Consider the following 19035-nt stretch of genomic DNA (forward strand, 5'->3'; position numbering starts at 1 on the left):
CAAGACAGGCTAGGACAGGGTGGAAGCTTTCTGGTTTTTGAATTGCCAAAGGTGGCCTCAGCTCAGTAACAAAATACAATGCAAGCTCATCTAGTTTCCAAATGCTTCCAGTAAGGGGTGCAAAAAGGTATAAAACAAAAACAAAAAAACCTGTTCTAACTGAAAATATTCTGTAGGCAGCTTCTATCACACCATGGTGCATCCTGGGCCCCAAGACAGGCTAGGACATAGTGGAAGTTTTCTTGTTTCTGAATTGCTGGAGGTAGACACAGTTCGGTGAAGAGTTTAACAAAACACAATGTAAGTTCATCTAGTTGTCTTGCCATTTCCAACTGCTTCCAGTAAAGGAAGATGCAAGAACTTCCTGAACATATTCTGTAGGCGGCTTCCATCAGGAGGACCAGGCTAGGAAAGCCAGCTGATTCTACAGGTCACAAACCAGTGGTGAAAGCTGAGGGAAGTGAACTGTCCAAGTGAATTGACTGAAGGGTCCAGCTTTTAATAGCTAGGCCCTTCAGAAATGGTCTTATACCAGATCAGGCCATTTCCCCATCTGTCTATTTAACTGGCAGCAACTATCTCAAATGTGTCAAGCAAGCAGAAGTCCTGCCCATTGACTCTACCTGACACTTTAAGCTGAAGAGGGAAGGTGCTGAACCTGGGACTCTGTATGCAAAGCATAAGCTCTGCCATTCAGCTATGGCCCCTGCCCTCACTTTGCTGGTTCAGCTGGTGTACCTGCAATAGAATAACATTCACAGAAATTAAGTTAATCCCGGATGGATTTTTAAACTCTGCATAACAATAAACAGAATAAGGGCCAGTTAGAGAGGACTGGGGTGGGACACAATTGCTTGCCAACCTGTTGGCCACCACTGTTCTATAGCTTCAACCTGCAGCCATACATGTAGGTAAAGTACCAAATGTGCCCACACCTCTGGAAGATGACAAGATGCACACACAGTTAGCAAGGCAGCATGTGACTCTCGGGAGAATGAAGGTTGTAGAAGGCAAGAATGGGAACAGTGGACTGGCATGTGATTACAAGAGCATTTGAACATGATCTGTCTCTGCCATTCAGGTTGTGCTGGGCGAGGATCTTCAAATATCCCTAGTAAGTGTTAAAATGTTTAACTTCCTTAAACTTTCCTGCCCACTTCCAGACAATCTGAGTATACATCTGCTGGTCAACGTGATGTCTCTGAGCATGTCTGTGACCATCTCCAGTTTAACTTGTATCTGGTTGTTATTCGAAATATGGGACCTATTGACCTCTTCCTCCTTTGCAACTCCCAAAGATGTAGGACAATCAGCCCATCTAAGCTCAGACTGGCAGCAACTCTCATTCATTCATTGGTCATTTATATACTGCTTTTTGGCCCAAAGGCTTCCAAAGCAATGAACAGGTTGAAAACAAAAGGAAATACGATAAAACCACATTAAATACAAAAGCAAAAGTGCAAATAAATCAGTAAAAACATACAGTGTGTGTGTGTGTGTGTGTGTGTGATTATATTATATTATATTATATTATATTATATTATATTATTAGCCTGGGTCTTTCCCAGTCCTACCTGAAGATGCCAGGGATTGAATTTGGGACCTTCTGCATGCAAATCAGATGCTCTTCCACTAAGCTAAGGTCCTTCCCCACAACAGCTTATGCCATACAATTCAAACTTCACAGGAACTGAAAGTGGCCAGTTGAGGACAAGTGGAATGGAATTCAAGCCATTACTGGAATTCTAATTTGAGACGACTCTAGAGAAGAACTTAACAGCTCTTTGCTTGTCCTCTTGGGCCTGACGCTTGACAGGAAATGAGCTTGAAAGGTTCAGAGGCAGGTCACAGAGCTCGTATCCCTGCCAGCTGCTCAGATGACCCTAGCAGTGTGTTTTGAGAAACCTGATACACTTGCTTATTATTAAAGCCTTTTTTCCTTGGAGAAGTCACGTCTAACACAGGGTTCTACCAGACACATGGCTAGCCTATTACATCCTCCCCCCCCCCCACATTCTTCTCAAGTGACACTTGTTATATGACCTAAGACTAGAACAACGTGAAAAATCCCGTGTTGCAACGCAAGGCTGAATGTGCAAGGATCTTCTTGTTTACAGGAATGCTCCTGCCTTGTTTGCCTTGCAGCATTTGTTGTGCCAATCCTTCAGACCACCTCCCCTGAGGAACCAAAACCAGAGCTGGAAATTCCTGATGTCTGAGATCCTGAATTCTGGAAGGCACAATTAAGCAGGGAAATAGTGTCCAAGGCGGAGCTGATGAAATGTGGAAGGTACATTTGAGTGGACACAGTACTTTGCATTCCAGTTCACTATTTAAAAGTGTCCTCCATACTTATGCTCCATTCTAAACAGGTGATTTTGCTGGCAGTGGTATTTCTTAGAAGCAGGAAACATATCAAATCAGATTGCCTTATGCAGATTCTTTTTTTCCTTTTGGCAAGGATGCCTAATAAATATTGCTGCACACAGTACTCCCCCCCCCCCTAGAAAAATAGGTGCTGGTACACACAAAAAGTTGCTACAGTAGGTGCCACACTTTTTAACAACAAAAAGAGGTGCCAGTACTGCGTACCCCTGAGTACCCCCTGACAGAAAAGCACTGGTTGCACGCTACCCTAATATCCAAGTGTGCTGGGTTCAGTTTCCTTGGAATGAGGGTCAGTGGACTGTGGTGGCTTTATGATGTATTGTTTATTTACAGATATATACAACCTGACCCTATGATGGAAGAGCTCACAGGATCAATGCCTCAATAAGGTTTTGCATCTCCCATAGCCACAGCCTTGGATTCAAGCAGACATCTAACTCTCAGGCTTCTGCCGGCTCCTAGCCCAGCTGTCTCACACAACTCCATTATCCTTCTAACTACCAGCCAGGTGAAGGACAGGGCACACCCATTTGCCATCCGACACAAAGCTACTTCCTTTGTTACCCTAACGGCCCATACTTAGGGGCCATTAACTTATCAAGAAACTTGCCTGGCTCCTTCAACAATGCAATCTCAGAACACTATGTTCTTAAATTAAGGTTGTATGGGCACCAGCATGTGTCCCACTAGAACAAGAGGAATATTATAAGAGCAGCCCTGTATGATTAGGCCAAAGCTCCACCTAGTTCAGCATCCTGTTTCCAACAGTGGACAGCTCTGCCTTCAACAAGCACCCAAGCAAGAAGACATGAAAGTGACAGCCCTCCCCAATTGCTTCCTCCTCCCCAGGTTGATATTCAGAGACATACTTGGTTTGGCCATCACCACTGACAGTCATAGCTCTCCTCCCCCTGAATTTGTTTGCATGCACAGGTAATATCTCTGCAATGTTCACCCACTGGATATGAGAATCTTTCTGCCCCGCACAATGTGCAACTAAAGCTACAGAAGCAGCACAGAATCAGAGTGTACAGACAGTGCCAGAAACATGCCATGGATTTATTTTAACTACATATTTAAATATTATTTTGCTGATTTTATTTTTCTTTGTTAGATTTGTTCATTTTCCTATCCTTTCTAGTTTAGCCCTTGGCTTTTCATGAGGTGCCAAAGCATTGTACATGAAGATTAAGCTGCACATGTATGACTCTGTATTCATGTTGTTGTTCTTTAATTTCTTCCAACTCATAGCTATCTTGTAGGGACCCCAGCTTACCTTGCAGATGCCTCCAGATCCCTCAAAGGCCCCCAGCATTCATATGAATCTTTTGCACACCTCTAGTGTTTGTTCCTCTAAGAGTTGTGTTTGTTCATTTACACTTATATAATTATCAATTGCTGTTTGTGTGTTACTTCCAAAAAAACGAATAAACTTTTAAAGAAAGAAATAATTTAAGCTTCTTGAAATGTTCATACGCTAAATTCAACCAAAGTGTAATTTATTATTATTTTAACCAGCAAAGTAACCCTTATCTGCTCTTTTTTTGTCCCTGTAGAATACAGCAAATATGTCGTTTTATATAAACTACAGCAAGTGGCTGGTAGAGACTGCTCACTGGTCATTAAAAAGAAGGAAGAAAAAGCAGAGGAACCATTGCCAGTCTGGCAGCGGGGAATGCAGAGATAGCCCCTGCAGGCATTATGCATTTCCCTGGTAGAAGAACCGCCAGTGGCTCCCAAATCATGAATCCATACACTAATTCTGTGACCTTCCCACCCAGTGATGAAAGCAGCAACAGTGACACTGACTCCCAGTAGTTGTGTGATTAAGCCACCTCCTGTGGAGAAGAGGGCCGGAGTCACATGCTTTTACAGTGAGCTATGTTGTGTGTCCCTGCTGCAAATACATTAGATGCTCCAGTTCAGATTTTACTAATGATGGGGCATAGCTTTCATAGTTCTGGGGGATTTTCTTCTTCAGGTTAACATGGGGTGGAGGGCATTTCTAGACTAGGGAGAGAACCACAGACCTTGATGTTGAATATGGCCCCTCTATCTGGCTCGTGGGACCCAGTGCACCAGTCCTGCTTTGCACTTTCCTTGAGTGCTTTTGCTTGTCTGGCATGTGTTCTTGAACAGTGATGATGTCTCTTACTTGCCTGGATGTAGATATCTGCCTGTGTGTGCTTGTACACACATTGCACACATGTGTACACACATTAATCTCCAAATTTTATGTGGGCGGAATAAGGCCTACTGTGCAAAGGTCACATCCATTGTCCCAGTCATTTTTTCCTCTAGCCTCAACCATTACTGGCACACAGCCCAGAAGGTACCCCCATGAGGTACCATAAGCTCCCGACCCTGTTCTAGAACAAAGATCCAAAAAATCCTAAAGAATGATATGAACTTATGCCAGTGTACTGGAAGAAGCAAAGATCACCAGTGTCCAAGCAATGATTCTTCAACACCACCGGACTGGTCATGTTGTGCAGATGGCTGATTATCATCTTCCAAAGCAACTACTCTATTCCGAACTTAAAAATGGAAAGCGTAATGCTGGTGGTCAACAAAAGAGATTTAAAGACTCTCTCAAGGCAAATCATTTAAAAATGTAATATAAACACCGACAATTGGAAAACACTGGCATGCGAGCTCTCCAGTTGGAGAACAGCCTGCACCAAAGGTGGTCATGGACTTTGAAGACGCTCAAATTCAGGACAAAAGGGAGAAATGTGCTAAGAGGAAGGCATGTTTGGTAAACCCTCAGCGCGATCAACTCCCACTCAAAAACCTACATCCCCACTGTGGAAGGACGTGTGGATCCAGAATTGGCCTCCACAGTCACTTATGGACTCACTGTTAAAACCGTGTTCATGGAAGACAATCTTACTCAGCTACGAGTGATCGTCAAAGAAGAAAAGGATTATTAGAAGTTTTAACATTAAACAGACATCTCTTAATAACAATAAAAAGCCAGAGAAATGTTGATTTGGGAGAGTCTCTAAAATTCCCTCACAGATGTTCTTCAAATCCTGGTCTCTCAGCCTCCACAGGCACACAACTAAGGGAATATAAAACACTGTGCTTCAGGATTTCAAGCCAGTATTAAACTATTCTTAAAATTCTTATTTGGAGTCTTGTTTGCCAAATCTAACACCTCATGGCGGTTGCATTCCTCTGCAGCTGACCCAGGCACTGAAACCTGTGGAATTTTGTCAGAGGCTTGGAGTAAATGACGATGCATCTTTGCCATGGCATTGCCACAAATATATGTCTATAAAACAATTTACTGAGATTAGCATAGGGTAGACGTAAGAGTCCTTTCAGGCAGGGGTTTATTGTGGAATTGTTGCTCCTCATGCCCACAAGTCTCTTCTTGTTTTTTGTTTTTGCAGTGTCCACATAACATCATCATCAAAATACTGGCCCCTTACTGCTGCAAAAATCTGGTAAGTAAAAATAACTCTTTACACAAATCTGCAACCACTGCTGGTGTGGAAACACATTTGCACAAGAGAATAGCAAGGAATATAATGACTGGGGGAAAATGAGATGTGTGGAAATGTGCATACAGAAAAACTGCATCTGAATGAGCCAATTGCGATGGAAGGTTTCCATCTGGAAGCTCCCTTAGTATAGGCAGAAGTCTGAAGAGTGACTTCATGGGGAAAGTGCTCACTTTGTAAGGTCAATATATCAAGCTGGGAAATATCCCAGGGAAAGATCCATGAAAGCGTAAGTATTGATGTGGAGAGCTACATCTTAACTAAATGTAGCAACCACTGGACACCCATCTATTTCCATCTTTCATTATATGAGTTCCACAGCCCCTGTAGAAGAGATTCTGTTGGATAAAGCGTAATACCATAGCCAGTGAGGTGGTGTTAACAGAAGCCAAAATTGTCATTCATTGTATCAATAATTTTAGTACTCTTGTACAGTCTTGTGCAAGTTTACTCATAAATACTAAATCCCATGATGTTCAATGGATATGTAGCAGGGATAGGGAAGCTTTGGCTCTCCAGATGTTAAAAAAGGTAAGGTAAAGGACCCCTGACAGTTAAGTCCAGTCACGAACAACTCTGGGGTTGCGGCACTCATTTCACTTTACTGGCGGAGGGAGCTGGTGTTTGTCCAAAGACATTTTTTTCTGGGTCATGTGGCCAGCATGACTAAGCCGCTTCTGGTGAAACCAGAGCAATCCACGGAAATGCCTTTTACCTTCCCGCCAGAGCAGTACCTATTTATCTACTTGCACTTTGACGTGCTTTCAAACTGCTAGGTTGGCAGGAGCTGGGACCGAACAACGGGAGCTCGACTTTACCCCTGGAGGCACATATTTGAATTTGTACATGAAGAGCAACTTCGGTCTTTCCCATTCATACCAGCAAATGTCCCCTTTTATGTTTGTCCTCATCTTCTAATTTGTTGCTTCTCTTGTGCCAATTAAGTGCTGACAGGGCATGAGCACAGACAGCTGTATGCACACCTGGTTGTTGCTTTTAAAAATAAAATTCCCTGCCTATGAAGTGTGCAAAAGTACACAAGAGGCATTTGTAAATTCTCAAGATGCACTTTGGCACTTTTCTGGTTTTGTGCGAATGGGAGGGAGGGAAAGAGAGAGAGAAAGAGCGCACATTTTGCATGGGGATTCTGATTCTGGCCCCCACACAAGTTGGTGGAACATGCATAAGCCTATTACGTCCTCATTCTGCCCTCTTCTGGGTCCTAAAGGCCCCGCGCATCAGCAGTCACACATCAATTGGATGTGCACAAAATGGTCACCATCTGTATATATGGTGGTCAGCAAAGCTGTAAATAGTTATGAGCACAGCCAGAAAAGAAATGAAAGTATTGAGGAAGCGGGCATGGAAAGGGAAGTATCATAAAGGGGCAAATGATCTGCCCACCCAAAAGCCCACTGAAACAAGTCATCTATGACCCTGAGCAGTTTGGAACCTGACCTACCCCCAATTTATTGGCTTATCCCCATATCAGGTAAACCCAAATTTACAAAGGGAAAAACATTGAGATTGTGTTGTTTGAGTTAACTTCATGCAGACTACACAAATTAACTGGGGATGCAGACAGCTGCAAACACAATAAAATCCCATGTAGACAAGCCCCTGGTTAGGTGAGCCTCAATTTCTCTTGGGTTCTCTGCAAAGGCACGTGGCTCTCCATTTCATTAATTAAATGGTTAATCAGAATCACCAGCTTCTTGACTCAGTGACACCCCACCCTGGGCCAGCCTCTTATTTTGAAGGATGGGCTGTCCTGCAATGCTCCTTGAACTAGTCTCTCATAATCACAAGTAGCATTCTGCGTCTGGTGCAATCCACCCTAGAAAGGGCACTTTTCAGGTCAGGAGAAGAATGGAGCACAGAAGGTGGGTCTGGCTTTGTGGTAGAATCAGCTCCACGGGGAAGCTGCCCTTTTTAAAAGTCACATTTGAATAGAAGAACGATATGTAGCAAGGAAAGAGGACCTGGAATAAATAAGCACAAAGCACATTTCCTAGAAAAATGTGTTTAAGTACAGGTTGTAATCTTATGTGTGGTCTGACCTTTAAAGTTAGAGCACCCATGGTGGATGAAGAAAATAATCTAACTGACCAAGGAAGAGTACAATAATTGCACAATAAATTACCTATATGTTAGGAAGGATTCTTCCTAAGAGGACAAGCTGCCCCAATCCCACAAGGAATGAAAAAAGCTTAGGTTATGTTGTTTCTTCTTGCCAAAGCAACAAAAGGAGCTAAACAAAAATGCAAACTATTTTAATTGATCCCGCCTGGCTCCCTGGGGGATGATGTGTTCCTCGGCTTGCAGACAACAGAACCAAGGAAGTTGTCCCATATTCATCTGCCGATTGTCTACTCAGAAATGTGGAATGCACCGAGCACTAGCAAAAATGAGATCAGAGATTGGCTTGGAAGCATCTGAAGACAAATGCCTGCAAACTGGAGTCGCATACAGTAGTGCAGAGGCCAGGGAATCTCATTTTACTGTGGATTAGCTCTTTAAATCAATTGCTTTTCTTTTTCTTTATGAAGTGTTAGCTATGTGTATGTCATTGTGCATGCATTAGAGAAACCAGAAGAAAACTAATGCACGTGAGGGCTCCCAAGATGGTGGAAGGAGGCCAAAGGAACAGGAATGAAGAAAATAACAAATCAATTATTATTTCCCAAGTATTTGCACATGCTCAAAGATGAATACTTTTACACCAAGTTAGAGCAGCTGTAATGGACATTATAGAACGGGCTGCACAACCAGTGATCCAAGCATGGATCGCGAGGTGTTTAGCAACCCCCACTTCCATGTTTGTAGTCCTAGGCAGGCAGCAAAAAGCAGAAAGTTTATCATGCCCCTTGTATGCCACAACCTATGCATGGCTATTCTATAGAGCAGGGATGGCTTTCCAGACGCTGTCAAATTCCAGCTTCCATCATCCCTGACTATTAGCCATACTGGCTGGAGCTAATGGGAGTTGGAGTGCAGTCACTTTTAATTATTTATATAGTTAAATACAATAATCAAGTACTAGGCTGTTAAAAATACTAGTGCTTAACAGAAAGATGTAGTTCAATAAAACTGTATACTGTTACTATTAATAACTACCCTCCTATCCTGTACAATCTACTGCTAGTATGCCCTGCTATCCTATACAATGGAAGATGCATTCTTCCATTGTCTCCTGAGACAGACGGGTGCCAGTTACAGTAACTTTTCCTATACATATTCCAATAGTTAAATAGCCTCACTTTGTCTAATAGTAGGACCAATGCTGCCAACAAAGTCCAGCCTTTGTTTGCAGAAAATGATCTAACTGGGAATTAGCATCCTTAGACATTTTGCAAACCTGTAATAAGGGATTGGTCCCTACTAAAGACCGGAAAGCCAAACTCAAGCAAAGCTTGAAACACAGAGGAAGTGAGAAAGGAAGCTTGTGGGTATTTGTTTCTTCTCCCTCTCCCTCCACCCCACTACAGCCAAGAAATAAAGAGAACTAGCTTTAGCCAGGTTGTGTTACTGAGGGCTCACCCAGACTTCTTTTCATGCCACGTCTCTAAGCACAGGTCTGCGGAAAACCCAAATTGCTGTTTGTTACAGTTCAGTGTTAAGGAGCAGGGGAAATGCCAGGAAGGAGCCCTCAGACATGGCACTTTAAAGTGCAGGCCTGTGCCTAGAATGTAGGGCAAAAGGTACGTGTGGATGAGCCCTGGATCACCACACCCCCTACACACACACACACACACACACACACACACACACACACACACACACACACCAGAGCAAATTAATACAGAGATTAGCGCCTCTGAGGGTACAAAAAGTGCTTTTTCCTAATCAGGGTGTGCGCACCCTCTATTCCTTGAGTCCTGAGGAGTCAATTCCTGGTAACCAGCGAAGTTAAGATGGTAATTCCCTACCTCAGATGTTTCAGAGATTATTGGAATGGCATCTTGTTTCTCATGTTGCTGCTTGAGGCCAATGAGCAATATAAAAGCCAGACAGGAGTTCTGTAAAACTTAACTGCAAAATGTGGACTCCTGTCCAATCAGCAGCCACACTGTCTTCCCCAGGAGGAGATAACAGGAGTACTCACTCTTTTCCTCCTTCCCCAAGAGCAGGTAACAGGAGCAATATAATCACATGAAGAGCAGAATAACTCACTGTCCACCAGCAGTAGCTGGGAACGATTCCTTACATCTTGCTAGGGACTGACTGATGCTTAACCATGGCCGATAAGTGCTCTTTCCATGCCTGCTTATGTGATTACTGTACATAGCATGGCTGATGGTCAGGGAGTGAACATCACTGGGTCCCATTGTACATGCATGCATTGGAAAATGTCTCCAATTTATGGGATGTTCATGCACTTGCTGAAAGTGCATTTTCCCACTCTCTTCTGTAATAATAATAATAAATTTTTATTTATATCCCGCCCTCCCCAGCCGAAGCCAGGCTCAGGGCGGCTAACAACAATAAAATACAGTGGTACCTCACAAGACGAATGCCTCGCAAGACAAAAAAACTCACTAGACAAAAGGGTTTTTTGTTTTTTGAGCTGCTTCGCAAGACGATTTTCCCTATGGGCTTGCTTCGCAAGACGGAAACATCTTGCAAGTTTGTTTCCTTTTTCTTAACACCGTTAATACAGTTGCGACTTGACTTCGAGGAGCAACTCATAGAACGCGGTGTGGTAGCCTTTTTTGAGGTTTTTAAAGACTTTGGTGATTTTTGAAGCTTTTCCAAAACTTTCCCGACACCGTGCTTCGCAAGACGAAAAAAACCGCAAGACGACAAGACTCACGGAACGAATTATTTTCGTCTTGCGAGGCACCACTGTAAGACAACATTCTAAAAATCATTTCATTAAAAAATTACTTCAAATCAAATTGATGGCAACCATTGGGGTAGTTCTGTGAAGATTGCCAAAGGAAGGAGTCAGGAGGTGTCGAATTACACCCAAACTCTTAACGGATGGTGCTGGCACTAATTGCACCCCCGCAAGAGATGGGAGTTGCCCCCCCAATCCCATATCGTCCTGACCCAGCCAAAGGACCTCTGTCTTCGAAGGATTTAACTTCAACCGGCTCCCACGTAACCATCCAGCCACAGCTTCCAAACATCTGATCAGTGTGTCTGGGGCCGAGTCAGGATGGCCATCCATCAACAGGATGGCCTTTGGGCGAGGAACTGCTTTCTTCCCAGGTGTGAAGCTTGATGCTCACTGAATAAGGGACCAGAAGTAGCATTTCTGAACATGAATAGCTTGCATGGTGGAGAAAACAGCTACACATGCAACATGGCTCTAAATGTGTTCATTTAGAAGCATATTCAGGATTTAAGCATGTGGATTGAATAGACCAAGACATTTTGTCTGTACAGCAGCTGGCACATCGGTGTGTTAAATAAATATTAAGTAGTTATAATTGGGATGAATGTATACTCTGTGTTCCCTTCATCTGCTTGGAATCCAGAATATTTCTTTTCTATGGCTCTAGAACGGGGGAGATGTTGCTTTCTGCATTCATTTCACACATGAAAGTTTTTTGTTGTCCAGGCTGAGCCTTGTTTTAAGCAGTTAATCATAATCATTTTTTCCTGTTTTGTTTGTTTAGCTACAGGATGTTTAAGATTCCTCTCTTCTTTTGCCCTTTCTGCAGCTGCTCTTATTGTTTTGCCTGTGTCTCTGCTGTCTTGCGGTAGCATTCTAGGCATTTCACAACAGGATGAATATCAAACCCCCCCCCCTCAAATAAAGATTTTTGTTTAGTTGTTTAGTCATGTCCGACTCTTTGTGACCCCATGGATCAGAGCACGCCAGGCACTCCTGTCTTCCACTGCCTCCCACAGCTTGGTCAGACTCATGTTGGTAGCTTCGAGAACACTGTCCAACCATCTCATCCTCTGTCGTCCCCTTCTCCTTGTGCCCTCAATCTTTCCCAACATCAGGGTCTTTTCCAGGGAGTCTTCTCTTCTCATGAGGTGGCCAAAGTATTGGAGCCTCAGCTTCAGGATCTGTCCTTCCAGTGAGCACTCAGGGCTGATTTCCTTAAGAATGGATAGGTTTGATCTTCTTGCAGTCCATGGGACTCTCAAGAGTCTCCTCCAGCACCATAATTCAAAAGCATCCATTCTTCGGCAGTCAGCCTTCTTTATGGTCCAGCTCTCACTTCCATACACCACTACTGGGAAAACCATAGGTTTATACAGACCTTTGTCGGCAAGGTGATGTCTCTGCTTTTTAAGATGCTGTCTAGGTTTGTCATTGCTTTTCTCCCAAGAAGCCGGTGAAAATGAAGATTAGAAAATGGCAAAACAATGAGGGAGGAATCACAATAAACTAGATTCATTTCTGAGATTGGAGGTCCTCTCTTGACTCTTCTTTTTTTTTTAATTGGGTTTTATAAACAAGAATAATGTTATACAAACAAGTTTACCAAGTTTTCTCATGTCATTTATATGTCAGAAAGACAGCATAATAAATTTGGAAAAATATCTACATCATATGCTTTATTATTAGTGGCCAGTGTATAAGCTCTTGGTTTATGGTCCAGCAGCTCTATAAGGCTACCTATCAAAGTGTTAAGCTGAACCATTTCCTTGAGAAATGACCAAGCACAAAACTGGACATTCAGCAAAGACCCAGATTCAGGAACCCAGATTGCTACAAACAGCCTAAAAAAATAGAGGGGGAGGACATACTTTGGGGGGGAAAGCAGAAAGTGTGTCCGACTCTGTTTCCCCCACCTTTGCTTTACAGGATATGTTTCAGATGTCACAGAAAGATCAGTTTCAGGCAATTGACGAATAACCAGTCATCTCTCAACCAAATGTGGTCTGGACCAACTAGCCAGTTGGCCTTTCCTGGAATGAAAAAACAACAATGCTCTCTCTTTTTTTGCCAGGGTTGGGAGAGAGATGCAGACCTTTGGCAGCATAAAAAATGTACCCTGCTCTGCCTCCTTCCATACATGTTTTTTTCCACCTGATAGCAGATAGAAAAATGGTACTGAAGCCTTTTTGTGTTGAAGCTGTGCAAATACATACACATGTGCTACAAAAAACAAACAAATGAGCACAGCAACCAGAGTGCCATCAGAAAACAGCATGGAGAATGAATCTGAAACAAGCATAGCAAATCTTCTTTGTCTTATATTTTAGATTGTTCCAGTGCTATTTTTCGAACACCTCCCTTTTTCTCTTATAATGGCAATAGTGCCCACCTGAGAAGTGCCAGAAATGAGTTCCGGCGAGTCCCTGCTGGAAAAAAGCCCTGGATTAATATTCATGAAACAAGTAAATGTAATTATGCATCAGTAAGAGACCATGTAAAAGGTCCTTTCTGACCAAAAGGTGGCAGTGTTGCTCTCCCCTCTAACTCTAGGCAAGGGAGAATGTCAAAATGTCACTATCTAGTTATATAAATATACTTTTCAGACCTACAATAAGGGTATTATGACTTTTCCATGCAATCAGCATTATACTTTTTTAAATCTGGGCATGATTTGAATTCAAAAGTGGCAGTAAGAAAATATCCTAGTCAACACATACAAGCCACTATGCAATTTATCATTTACTGTCTGCTGCTATTTGCCAACTCCCCTAAAACTGACTTTTTTGGGGTGGTTGGTATTTGTGTATTTATGGAATTTGTTGTGTGCAAGAGAATGGCTTACTGAAGAATGATTCAGTTGAAACAATATTTTCTCTAATTAGGAAGTAAGAACATGTTGGCTTTTGCAGTAATTACTGTGCATTCTTTATCAATTATTCCTTGGAAAATCAGATTGCGACCACTGTACCCTGAAACAATATTTACAAAGTAGGATGAATCAGGGTGTTGAATCATGATCTAAAACATCTCTTGTATGATCTAAAACATCTCTTGGATAAATCACAAGACTTGCTCAAGGTGCCAAAAACAACAGAAATGGCATCATGACATTTACAAAAATGAGAAAGCCCTGATTTCCAAACACCTAATCCTATGCAAACTTTCTAAAGTTAGCAAGGCAAAGTTCAACAGAGAAGTAGGGCTCATTTTTAGCCCCTGTCAAATGCTGAAGGTTACAGTTTCACACAATCCCAAACCAGCTTTGGCCTTTCCTTCTAATCCAGAATTATCTCCACCTAGAATGTTTCCCTTCGTTTGTATAGTCTTGGTTGCCTCCCTTTAAGCCTTAGTTTCCTGTTTATTAGCTGCCTACCATGCAAAAGCAGCAGAGAATCTGGAAGCAGCAATCCCTGTGCTCACTTATTGCCATGTGAATGGATGCTTTGAATATATCATTCCACATGGCTTTTCAAGACATGTCTGTGTGTCATGCCAACAAGCACCAGCCTCTGAAATAGTGCGATCATGTTGTCAAGATATGCCATATGATGGTTGAGCACACACAGGGTCCTCCTATGCCACTCTGCCCCTGAGCTCCCCCACAACCCCCCATGCAGGTTCTCATAGCTGAGCCAAGATAAGCCGCTTGACTTTCCAAAGATGGCTGACCTCTCATATCAACACAACACATCAGCCACCTTCATCCCTCGGCATAGGAATGATTTTTACTATATCACCTTATCTGGAAAGGTTTTGCATTACTTGTGTCTCTGCTGGCTCCCCCCCCCCCCCAAAAAAAAAAAAACAACAACAGAAAACTGTACTGCTTCTGGGCTCTTCCTAGAAGTTTGAGAGCTTTTCTATACATGCATTATGCAGAAAGAAAGGGTACAATTCTCAGCTCCATCACCATACTGCAGGTAAGGAGTTCATATTTTCTATAATAAACAAGGGAGTGGTTTGTTGCAGAACTTTCAATCATGTGCTATATGGAAGAAGTGTGTGTGATTGTTTGAACGTGTTTGCAAGGGTGAAAATTAGAAAACGTGTCATCCACCTTCAGTCTGAAGTTGTACTGGCCATATTTGTACCTCCTTCTTCCATGTAATGTGTAGTAGACCAGATGTGTGGCTCTCTTAGGGGCCAGAGGTTCTTTCTGTTTGTAGACTCTGTGCTTGTTGCTTAATTCATAGCATGTTTTAGCCACCGCTGACACCATGTCACTTTAAATAGTCTGGCTTTTTTAGATGTTTTAATTCTACTGTCTCTGCCTCTATAAACATGATTGTTTCCTCCTGATGAAATCAAGTGCCTCTCAAACAGGAAGTGTTCCCATTCCACTATGGGTTCATTGTGACCTCTCTTTGCAGCCTATTTTCCAAGTCATCAAAACAACTTTAAAAGATGCATTTGAAACAATTTTCTTTTAAACTTTTCCCAAAGCACAGTTCTCTGTAAAATCCGCATGTGGGTATGCTGACAGTTGGTGACTGTGGTGGGCTGATGCACACAACCAGTTCGCCCAATAGAAAAGAATGCTGACCTCCCCCCCTCCCCAAAATAGTCAAAATGTAATGTTATTAATTGGCCTTAAATCTAGCTATATATACACTCTGAAAGAGGTACGGTAATACCCCTGCTGAATCATTACTGTATTTATGAGGATAAGGAACCGAACCCTTGGCTTACCTCCTTTGTGTGCCAAGGCAGAATTTTTATATACAAGGCCAGTAGTAATAAATACGTTATTATTTTTCAAAAAAGAAACTCTGTAATAATACAGCTGTTGGGGAAGGTGATCACAATGATGATGTTTGTGACACGGCCAATGTGTTTAGTAGCTGGAGTTTATATAGGGAAGGAGGAGTCACCTATCATCACATCATTTATCAGGCTGTTTATTGCCTTGGGTGACACATGTGCTTGTTTAGTTAGCGCTGGTGTGCAGCCTAGATTATTTCTTTGGCTCTGGCTCTAGAGCAGAAAAAGCAAAATGTCTCAGTTTTCAAAATAACTATATGGAGTAACTAAGGCCCAGGTGTATGTGTTTACACACACCCATACATGTATGTGTGTATTTTAAGTCCTATTTCCCTTGTTTTGTTGCTTTTCTTTATCTTTCTAATGTTCATAGGTGTTTACTACAGCAATGTACAGAGAGATGCACAGTTGCATTTTTGATTGATTAGCTCTTTTGTGAGGGTTACCTTATCCCACACTTCCTTCAACTACAAGGTAATCTGGAATCAAGGGTGGTGCTGTGGTCTAAACCACTGAGTCCCTTGGGCTTGCTGATCTGAAGGTTGGCAGTCTGAATCCGTGCGACGAGGTGAGCTTCCGTTGCTCTGTCCCAGCTTCTGCCAGCCTAGCAGTTCAAAAGCACACCAGTGGAAGTAGATAAATGGGTACCCCCGCAGCGGGAAGGTAAATAGAGTTTCTGTGCGCTCTGGCTTCCGTCACGGTGTTCCGTTGCACCATAAGTGGTTTAGCCATGCTGGCCACATGACCTGGAAAGCTGTCTTTGGCCAACCCTGGCTCCCTCAGCTTGAAGCGAGATGAGCACCATACCCCATAGATGCCTTTGACTGGACTTAACCATCCAGGGGTCATTTACCTTTACCATACAATGCAGGAATCACAGCTAAAGAATCCCAGAGAGGAGACCATCCAACCTCTGTTTAACCTTGCACCCATCCACATACATGAAGGTAAGTTCACCATCTTCTACTATCAAACAGCTCTTACAACCAGAAAGCTCTTCCTAATGCTTAGTCAGAATCTCATTTCTTGTCTGTTGAATCCATTGGTTCATTGTTCTTGTTTTGCTAAGGAACAGCAAAAAACAATCTTGCCCCATCTTCCATGGGAAAGCCCTTAAGATGGCTATCATTTCACCTCTCAGTCTTCTCCAGACTAAACAGACCCAACTCCCTTAACCAGGAGCAACACATTTCCCCAGAACTGTCATATGGTTTTGTATGAAGGTAATAGGTAAAGGTAAAGGTACCCCTGCCCGTACGGGCCAGTCGTGTCTGACTCTAGGGTTGTGCGCCCATCTCACATAAGAGGCCAGGGGCCAGCGCTGTCCGCAGACACTTCCGGGTCACGTGGCCAGCGTGACGAAGCTGCTCTGGCGAGCCAGCACCAGCGCAGCACTCGGAAACGCCGTTTACCTTCCCGCTATAAAGCGGTACCTATTTATCTACTTGCACTTAGGGGTGAAGGTAATAAATGCCACTTAAGAGTACTGCTGTTTGAGTAATGGGCAATAAGAAATCTCTTCCACATTCATTTGCATAGGAAATAAAAGGATGCTATACCGTGTCAAACTTGTCTCTTCTGGAAGTTCCTTGTATAACTCTTCTATGATAGCTAAGTCTTTCTGCTAAGGCCACATCCCACACAGCATTGAACCAGAGCCATGGGTCTTTCTGATTGATTTTTCCATTGCTGGGCTATCACCAGGCATACTGCAGTCAGGGGGGGAAAAAACAAACCATTAATACTTAAAATCCTTAAGACAACTTGAGGTAAAGTCCAGTGTGAGGAGTGTTAATGCTGGATTAAGCTGCAGGGGTTGTTTAGTGGTAATAAAAATAGCCGTGAAAACATTGATCCAAAACTTTTGTACAATAATACATTCCCACTATACATGCATATCACATCCAGGCTTCCCACAGCTTTTTCAACACAGAACTTTAGCTAGTCTTATTGGTGTCCAATAGCACTGAAAAAATTTGAATCAACTAAAAACAAATAAAATATGCTAGGTGACAGGTATAGTAATTAGCAATATATGTTGTTCCCTGACAGCAAAAACATTTTTCCTGATTTACTAAACTGCAGAGAATGCTTTGATTTCCTTGGTTCTGTCTTTACTAGAACATCAGTAATCATAACTTTTCTTCTGTAAGGTACTAAATAGTGGCAAATCCTTACAATTCCTATGTAGCTGTCATTTTAAGTACACTCACTTGGGAGTCCCAAATGAACACAGTAGGGCTTGCTTTTGAGGAAATCTGCATAGGATTGGGCCTTGCATTTTATAGGTCCCTGGCAATTTTCACAGAGCATTTGTCACCTTTCCCTGAAATATATTTTTGTCTGAAAGAATATGCTAAAAGGGTGGGGAAGCTTTTTGGCCCAGTGTATGTCCCCACCCAAGGGACGCGGGTGGTGCTGTGGGTTGAACCACAGAGCCTAGGACTTGCTGATCAGAAGGTCGGTGGTTCGAATCCCCGCGACGTGGTGAGCTCCCGTTGCTCGGTCCCTGCTCCTGCCAACCTAGCAGTTCGAAAGCACGTCAAAAGTGCAAGTAGATAAATAGGTACCGCTCCAGTGGGAAGGTAAATGGCGTTTCCGTGCGCTGCTCTTGTTCGCCAGAAATGGCTTAGTCATGCTGGCCACATGACCCAAAAGCTGTACGCCGGCTCCCTGGGCCAATAAAGCAAGATGAGCGCCGCAACCCCAGAGTCGGTCACGACTGGACCTAATGGTCAGGGGTCCCTTTACCTTTACCTATGTCCCCACCCCTTATATTCAATACCAGAACTACATATCCTCTTGAAGTGAAAAATGGCATCCAGCTACTTGTGTGTCTGCAAGGCATGACCACAAATGGTGGGTGGGGCATATTTGGGAAGTAACTCTACCCTGGATCATCTGTTCATGGCATTAAGGGATTTTCAATGAAAAAATCTAGCTCTACCAAAGCCAGATCTGAAGAGAGATTTTGTGTGTGTGTGTTTTCTAACCCAGAATATCTGGGGGGACTTAGCGGAGAGGCAGAAGCAACAGCAAAACATGTAGATTAGAAGATACTGCTGTCCTGACCCAGCAAGGGCAGAAGTTCAGACTCCCGGGATTTATACCAGGCCTGGCCAATTCAGAGGCTACACACTGCCTGCCAATTGCAGTGAGTGATCTTGCATACCCCTATTTCACTCTGTGCCTGAAGATGACTCTGAGGTTTGAGAGCACAGTCCCAGGAAGTTGTCACTACGCTATATCCCAGCCTCCAGCATGCTATAGAGTCTCACCCCAGAGTTCCCATGTTAGCTTCAGCAGTGAAGGAGCAGCAGTTTGACAGGAAGAAATTAAGCAGGCACTGCTTTTCCTGGCATGCACATAAATTGAGGGAGAAACCTTCACCTGCTTAATTTCTGTGTGTCAGGCTGCTGTTGTAAAGGCATAGCTGCAGAGCCAGTAAAAAAAAGTTGGCAACCCCATATGGGATGAAGGGGGGAGGGTGAAATGCACAAGCCAAAGCCTGGGAGTGTCTGACAAAGGGGGCCT

The 19035-nt window shown here is 43.1% G+C and overlaps 1 long non-coding RNA gene across 5 annotated transcripts in view; it reads right to left on the bottom strand.

Moving 5' to 3' along the window:
* LOC114597970 (uncharacterized) overlaps positions 1-19035 on the bottom strand; it is a 59916-nt gene that overhangs the window by 23065 nt on the left and 17816 nt on the right. Inside the window, exon 3 of one of the 5 annotated variants that reach the window (XR_013393257.1) lies at positions 17061-17210. The exons of 3 other annotated variants lie outside the window; for them this stretch is intronic. This is a non-coding gene — a long non-coding RNA (uncharacterized LOC114597970). Of the gene's footprint in view, positions 1-1574; positions 5705-17060; positions 17211-19035 lie in introns of those variants that run through there. One more of the 5 variants, XR_013393261.1, reaches the window with a different exon arrangement.

Source organism: Podarcis muralis, chromosome 1, assembly GCF_964188315.1.
Source record: "Podarcis muralis chromosome 1, rPodMur119.hap1.1, whole genome shotgun sequence".
NCBI lineage: Eukaryota > Metazoa > Chordata > Lepidosauria > Squamata > Lacertidae > Podarcis > Podarcis muralis.